The sequence below is a fragment of the Pituophis catenifer genome, unplaced genomic scaffold (genome assembly GCF_029215685.1).
Source record: "Pituophis catenifer annectens isolate HBS135680 unplaced genomic scaffold, rPitCat1.0.hap2 SCAF_2, whole genome shotgun sequence".
Lineage (NCBI taxonomy): Eukaryota > Metazoa > Chordata > Lepidosauria > Squamata > Colubridae > Pituophis > Pituophis catenifer.
The window spans coordinates 28,516,332-28,523,989 of record NW_027256882.1 but is presented as its reverse complement, the minus strand read 5'-3'; the positions used below and the strand labels follow the sequence as shown (position 1 = coordinate 28,523,989).

Genomic DNA, 7,658 nt, shown 5'->3' with positions numbered 1-7,658 from the left:
CAAAATCCCAAGAGAAAGGGACTATAGAAAAGCAAAATGACAACAAACATAGAAACAAAACCAAAACATGGACAAATAGCCAACACAAAATAAAGACAGACACACTAACAAAAAAGGAAGAAAGATATTTGCATGATAATAATAGTAAACCTGAAAAAACAATTAGAAACACCAGAAATCAGATGCCAAATAAATACAAAGATTACATAATGCATATGGATGGTGAGTCAACTACACCTAATACATATGAGGAAGTGTTAAAACTTCCTCGTAAAGAAAAAGAAAAATGGGAATTAGCAATGAAAAAAGAGATGGAAAGTTTACAAGGATTAAACGTATTTACACCTGCAATTGCACCAAAAGATAAAACAATTATTGGTACTAGGTGGATATATAAAATTAAAAACTTAGAGGGAGGCAATACCCTATACAAAGCTAGACTAGTTGCACAAGGTTATGCAAAGAAATATCCGGAGGACTATACTGACACATATTCACCCACAGTAAGAACTGAGAGTGTCAAAACAGCTCTAGTAGTAGCATCAGCACTCAATCTCGATGTATTCCAATATGACATACAGACTGCGTATCTACACGCAAAACTAGATAAGGAAATATATGTAAGAGCACCTCACAGTCAATACACAAACAAGAATGAGACTTGGTTGTTAAACAAGAGTTTATACGGGTTAAAACAATCTGGTAAACGATGGTATGATTGTTTAGTAAAAGTACTTAAAACTATGGACTTCAATGCTACCACCACTGATAACTGTTTCTTTGTCAAAAAGGGTGATGATTACATAGAGTTTGTATTGATCTATGTGGAAGACATTTTATACATAGGAAAACATAAAGAGAGAAGAGAAACATTTGTAACTAAGCTAAATGAACATTTCTCATTGAAATCTTTAGGTAAAGTAAATAAGTATCTTGGTGTTCAAATTAATAAGACTAAAAGAGGATTCAAACTTACTCAGAGAGATAAGATCATAGAGCTCTTAAACAAATGCAATCTAAGTGATGCCAAACCTTGTGATACTCCTATGCAGACTGACTTTCTAAGAAATGCTGATGAATCATCCCCTGAATTCAAAGATAACACGTTTTATAGATCAGTCATAGGTTCACTTCTTTATATCTCCAATTGGACAAGACCTGATATCGCTTTACCCCTCAATTTATTATCCAGACATGTCAGCAAGCCAACAATGTACCACTGGGAAGCTGTTAAAAGAATATTAAGATATCTGAAAAATACATTAGACTTTTGTTTAATGTTAGAACCTAACAATAATAGAGAACCAAAGCTCACATGTTACGCAGATGCGGATTGGGCTGGAGACACCTCATGTAGAAAAAGTACATCTGGTTATATATTCCTCTTAAATGACTGTCCAGTTTACTGGTACACTGGTAAACAAGAATTAGTGGCCACTTCAACGACAGAAGCAGAATATGTTTGTTTATCTAAAGCTGCGAATAACCTTGTATGGTTTAATGATTTAATTTCAGATGTTTGGAAAAAACCTGCTTTACCTTTTGTTATGCATGAAGACAATAAAGCAGCTATTGAAATATCTAGATCTGACGCCATTGGACAAAGGTCCAGACACATAGATATAAAATTTAAACATGTGAGACAATTATCTCAGGATGGATTTATTAAAGCAGTGCATTGTGAAACTTCAGAACAATTAGCTGACATATTGACAAAGCCTTTACCTTCTAAGCAGCATAAATACTTGACTTCTAAGTTATATGTTTTGTACTGTCCTGAATCTGAATGTAATTGGTGTAGCATAACGAATCGGCATTTAGAGGGGGATTTGTCAGATGTAAATGCCTTATTCTCTAATGTGTAAATAGTATATGAACGGGGTATCAGGGGTTAATTTATTCTTCACTTCTTAATGTATTCATAATTCACCACTCCCATATCTAGCTCCACCCATTGTATATATAAGGAGCTGTATGCACCCATTTTCCTTGCTTCTATCTGTGAATATTCAGTGAATATAGAATGCCTAATGTAAATAAAAGGAGAAATATTTAAACCTTTAACTCTTACTAAATTTATTGAGTCTGATCCTGAAAATATTGCAACAGTTAAAATCTGATTAGACCCACTAAAATTTAAAACCCTTAAAACCCCATCAGTCCAGGTTGTGGAACTTGAATAACCAAGTTTTTAATTCGCGGCGGAAGGTGCGAAGGTCAGGAGCCAACCGGCACTCCAAGGGTAGTCGATTCCAGAGGGTGGGCGCACCCACAGAGAAGGCTCTACCCCTGGGGGCCGCCGGCCGACACTGTCTAGCCAACGGCACCCTGACCACGCCCTCTCTATGGGCGCGGACCGGGCAATGGGATGTCGTTGCTGGCTACAGGTGGTCCGCCAAATATCCTGGGCCTAAGCCACGTAGGGCTTTATAGGTCATTGCCAGCACCTTGAATCTCACCCGGAGGGCAACCAGTAACCAATGCAAGTCGCGCAGGAGGGGTGTAACATGGGAGTATCGAGATTCTCCCATCACAACCCACCCGGCTGCATTTTGCACCAGCTGAAGCCTCCAAGTGGCCCTCAAGGGCAGCCCCATGTAGAGAGTGTTACAGTAGTCAATACGTGAGGTGACTAGCGCATGAGTAACTGTGCATAGGGCATCTCGGTCCAAGTAGGGACGCAACTGGCGCACCAGACGAATCTGGGCGTATGGCCCCCTGGTCATGGTCGTTATATGATCTTCTAGACTGAACCATGTGTCCAGGAGGACACCCAAAATACATGTCAAATATGAAGTGAAATAAATGGGGTAAGATTGAGAATGAAAAGTAATAGAGTTAAAATTAAAGGAAAAAAGCTGAAGGGGAGATATAAGAACAGAAAAAAGAAGAAGGTAAAGAAATGGGAGAAAGGGAGGAAAACATCAAGAAAGAGAACTGTGGAGAGACTAAGAAAATGGTTAAGAGTCAGTCAAAAAGTTAATTTGTTAATAAAGAGAAGGATGCTAGTTGTAGAAAGTATGTGTGAAAATGCTGTTAATGAAAAATAGAACAATGTTATCCAAGCTACATCTTAATCCTTTTTACTTTCACCACCATACACCATTAAAGGTATTTCAATTGTTACAGTTTATACTTATTTATATTTCTAAAAAAAAGAAAAAAGAAAACTTATCGTCTAGATTCCAAAAATACAAAGACAAATATTCCAATCATTTCATTTTTACAATCATGATTTCCCATTTATTTCTTACTACTATTCATATTTCAATTCTAAATATGTATAACATCTTTCTCTTTCATTTCTTTTTCTCCCTTCCCATTTTTATTTTTGCCTTTTTCTTTCCCCTTTTCTTTTGTGTTTTAAAATTTTGAACTCTCCTCTCTTGCCCTAAATTTCCCATTGTTTGCACCTACCTTTTTTAGTGAGGAAAAAGAAGAAAAAGAATTCTCCCTCTGCCTAATTTTTCCTTGCAGCAAAGAGCAAACAGGCTGCTTTACTTTCAGTTTTGTTTTCAGCATAGCTTGATTAGCACAAGGGGAAAAAGAATCTGCTCCAACACTCTTTGCAGCAAGCAGCAGAGCCCTGCACAAGACAGCTGAGAGAGTCGGGACGCCAATCTAATCAACTTGTGCTAATTAGCCTGTGCTGAAGTTGAAAGGAGCTGTTTTTTCTTGCTGTTTGCTTGCAAGGAGGTAACTGCTGCGAGGCACAGGCCAAAGGGTGGGGGCCACCTCCTTGCCACTTAGCACCCCCCTGCTGCCCCCTTTTGCCTGTAGCGCCCCCCTGCCGCCCCCCTTGCTTCTTACTGCCCCCCTAAGTCACACCACCACCCCCCACTTTGGTACGGCCCTTTGGGAACCACTGCTTTAGGTCTTCTCTCATCACTTTGGAAAATCCATGCGCATTTTCTTGAGTGTAATAAGGGTGGAATGTTTCCTGAAGCACCGTCCACTCTTGGGGCACTTAAATGGTTTCTCCTGTGTGTATAAGCACATGATTTAAAAGGCTAGTCTTAGTAGTGAAATCTTTCCCACAATCTGGGCAATCGTATGATTTCTCTCCTGTGTGAGTCCTCAGGTGTCTCACCAGGCTGGAATTGTGACTGAAACTTTTCCCACAATCTGGACATTCAAATGGTTTCTCTCCTGTGTGAGTCCTCTGGTGTGTCACCAGGTGGGAATTGTGACTGAAACTTTTCCCACAATCAGGACATTCAAATAGTTTATCTCCTGTGTGAGTTCTCTGGTGTCTCACCAGGCTGGAATTGTGACTGAAACTTTTCCCACAATCTGGACATTCAAATGGTTTCTCTCCTGTGTGAGTCCTCTGGTGTGTCACCAGGTGGGAATTGTGACTGAAACTTTTCCCACAATCAGGACATTCAAATAGTTTATCTCCTGTGTGAGTTCTCTGGTGTCTCACCAGGCTGGAATTGTGACTGAAACTTTTCCCACAATCTGGACATTCAAATGGTTTCTCTCCTGTGTGAGTCCTCTGGTGTGTCACCAGGTGGGAATTGTGACTGAAACTTTTCCCACAATCAGGACATTCAAATGGTCTCTCTCCTGTGTGAGTCTCCTGGTGTGTCACCAGGTGGGAATTGCGACTGAAACTTTTCCCACAAACAGGACATTCAAATGGTTTCTCTCCTGTGTGAGTCCTCTGGTGTGTCACCAGGTGGGAATTCCAAAGGAAGCTTTTCCCACAATCAGGACATTCAAATGGTTTCTCTCCTGTGTGTGTCCTCTGGTGTCTCACCAGATTGGAATTCTGACTGAAACTTTTACCACAATCAGGACATTCAAATGGTTTCTCTCCTGTGTGAGTCGACTGGTGTGTCACCAGGCTGGAATTCTTTCTGAATCTTTTCCCACAATCAGGACATTGAAATGCTTTCTCTCCTGTATGAGTCTTCTGGTGTGCCACCAGATATGAATTCTGACTGAAACTTTTCCCACAATCAGGACATTCAAATGGTTTCTCTCCTGTGTGAGTCCTCTGGTGTATCACCACCTCAGAATTGCGACTGAAACTTTTCCCACAATCAGGACATTCAAATGGTTTCTCTCCTGTGTGAGTCCTCTGGTGTCTCACAAAGTCAGAATTCCAAAGGAAGCTTTTCCCACAATCAGGACATTCAAATGGTTTCTCTCCTGTGTGAGTCGACTGGTGTGTCACCAGGCTGGAATGGTTTCTGAATCTTTTCCCACAATCAGGACATTGAAATGCTTTCTCTCCTGTATGAGTCTTCTGATGTGCTACCAGATTGGAATTCTGACTGAAACTTTTCCCACAATCAGGACATTCAAATGGTTTCTCTCCTGTGTGAGTACTCTGGTGTGTCACCAGGTTGAAATTGTGACTGAAACTTTTCCCACAATCAGGACATTCAAATGGTTTCTCTCCTGTGTGAGTCCTCTGGTGTGATATCAGATTGGAACTTTTATTGAACCTTTTCCCACAATCTGGACATTCAAATGGTTTCTCTCCTGTGTGAGTCCTCTGGTGTCTCACCAGCTCAGAATTCCAAAAGAAGCTTTTCCCACAATCAGGACATTCAAATGGTTTCTCTCCTGTGTGAGTCTTCTGGTGTGCCACCAGATTGGAATTCTGACTGAAACTTTTCCCACAATCAGGACATTCAAATGGTTTCTCTCCTGTGTGAGTCCTCTGGTGTCTCACCAGCTCAGAATTCCAAAAGAAGCTTTTCCCGCAATCAGGACATTCAAATGGTTTCTCTCCTGTGTGAGTCTTCTGGTGTGCCACCAGATGGGAATTGTTACTGAATCTTTTCCCACAATCAGGACATTCAAACGGTTTCTCTCCTGTGTGAGTCCTCTGGTGTCTCACCAGCTCAGAATTCCAAAGGAAGCTTTTCCCACAATCAGGACATTCAAATGGTTTCTCTCCTGTGTGAGTCTTCTGGTGTGTCACCAGATTGAAATTCTGACTGAAACTTTTACCACAATCAGGACATTCAAATGGTTTCTCTCCTGTGTGAGTCCTCTGGTGTGTCACCAGGGTGAAATTGTGACTGAAACTTTTCCCACAGTCAGGACATTCAAATGGTTTCTCTCCTGTGTGAGTCCTCTGGTGTGACACCAGATTGGAACTTTTACTGAAACTTTTCCCACAATCTGGACATTCGAATGGTTTCTCTCCTGTGTGAGTCCTCTGGTGTGTGACCAGGCTGCAATTCTGACTGAAACTTTTCCCACAATCTGGACATTCAAATGGTTTCTCTCCTGTGTGAGTCCTCTGGTGTGACACCAGATTGGAACTTTTACTGAACCTTTTCCGACAATCTGGACATTCAAATGGTTTCTCTCCTGTGTGAGTCCTCTGGTGTGTCACCAGGCTGCAATTCTGACTGAACCTTTTCCCACAATCAGGACATTGAAAGGGTTTCTCTCCTGTGTGAGTCCTTTGTTGTCTCATGAGATGGTAATTTCCAATGATACTTTCACACAATTTGGACACTCTTACATGATGGGTGTCCTGTGATGTATTACCATGTTGCCATGCTCACTAAAGTATTCACATCGGGAGTACTCGTATGGCTTCTCTCCTGTGTGAGTCGTTCCATGAACCACAAGGAAGCTGTTCTGACCCAACTTTTTGCCATATTCAGATAATTTGTATGGCTTTTGTACAGTTGGGATCTTCTTGTTTAATCAGCTATGATTTGCAATCTGTGCTTTTTCTTCAATAGGCAGATCTATGGAGCTTTTCCACAACTGATATTCTTGAGGTCAAAAATATGTGTGATCTCTTATTTAGTGGTGCTTTGATTAAAGTCGTTTGCTTCTTCCCAGAGCACGGCCTGTATCATTGTCTGTCCTATGTGCTCTGCCCAATAAGACCTTTTCCTTCCCCCTAACTTCCAGATATTTCCATCTTTTTCTGAGTGAAAAATAATCTTCCTTGATTTTTCATGAAATGTATCCTTGAGTTTCGTATCCTCTACTTTTTCCAGCTCAAAATCTCATGTTAATTTTCTCTCTTTTGTCTATTAGCTGCTGGAGAAGGAGAATTGGGTGCTTTTCCGAAGGAACTGGAATATATTTTGATTTCTGGCTCAATTTTATTTCCTTTTCAACGTTGCTTGTTATTCTCAGTTGTCCAGAGTGCTCTTATTGCCATCCTCTTTGTCTGTAAGTTTTAAAGAAAAGTGTAACTTTAATTGTGTATAAAATGGTTGCAGAAGATGTGAAAAAAAGTATACATTACAACAAAAAAGCAAACATGCCACAATGATACAATAATCTCTTACATTAATTATGATTCATTTCACACATGGAAGAGTACCAAGATATCTATTCAACCATGAAATTATGTTGTTGACTTGCGTTAATCATAGATTCTTGGCACTGCAAAGTGTTATCCTCAAATATATCTGGATGTACTGAGGATAGATTATATATTTATTTATTTATTTATTTATTGGTTCGATTTATATGCCGCCCTTCTCCGGAGGCTCAGGGCGGCTTACAATGCGTTAAGCAATAGCCTTCATACTTTTGTATATACCTGCTTAGTAGGGCTTTCGCCCCCCCACAAGCGGTATTCTTTTTTACACAAAGTCAGCTTATTGCCCCCACAATCCAGGTCCTCATTTTACCTACCTCGAAAGGATGGAAGGCTGAGTCAACCT

General features: G+C 40.5%; 1 pseudogene; it reads right to left on the bottom strand.

Annotated features, from left to right (window-relative positions):
• Nucleotides 1-3,831: 3,831 nt before the first annotated feature.
• Nucleotides 3,832-6,641, bottom strand: LOC139311949 (zinc finger protein 850-like; annotated as a pseudogene).
• Between the last annotated feature and the right edge of the window lie 1,017 nt (nt 6,642-7,658).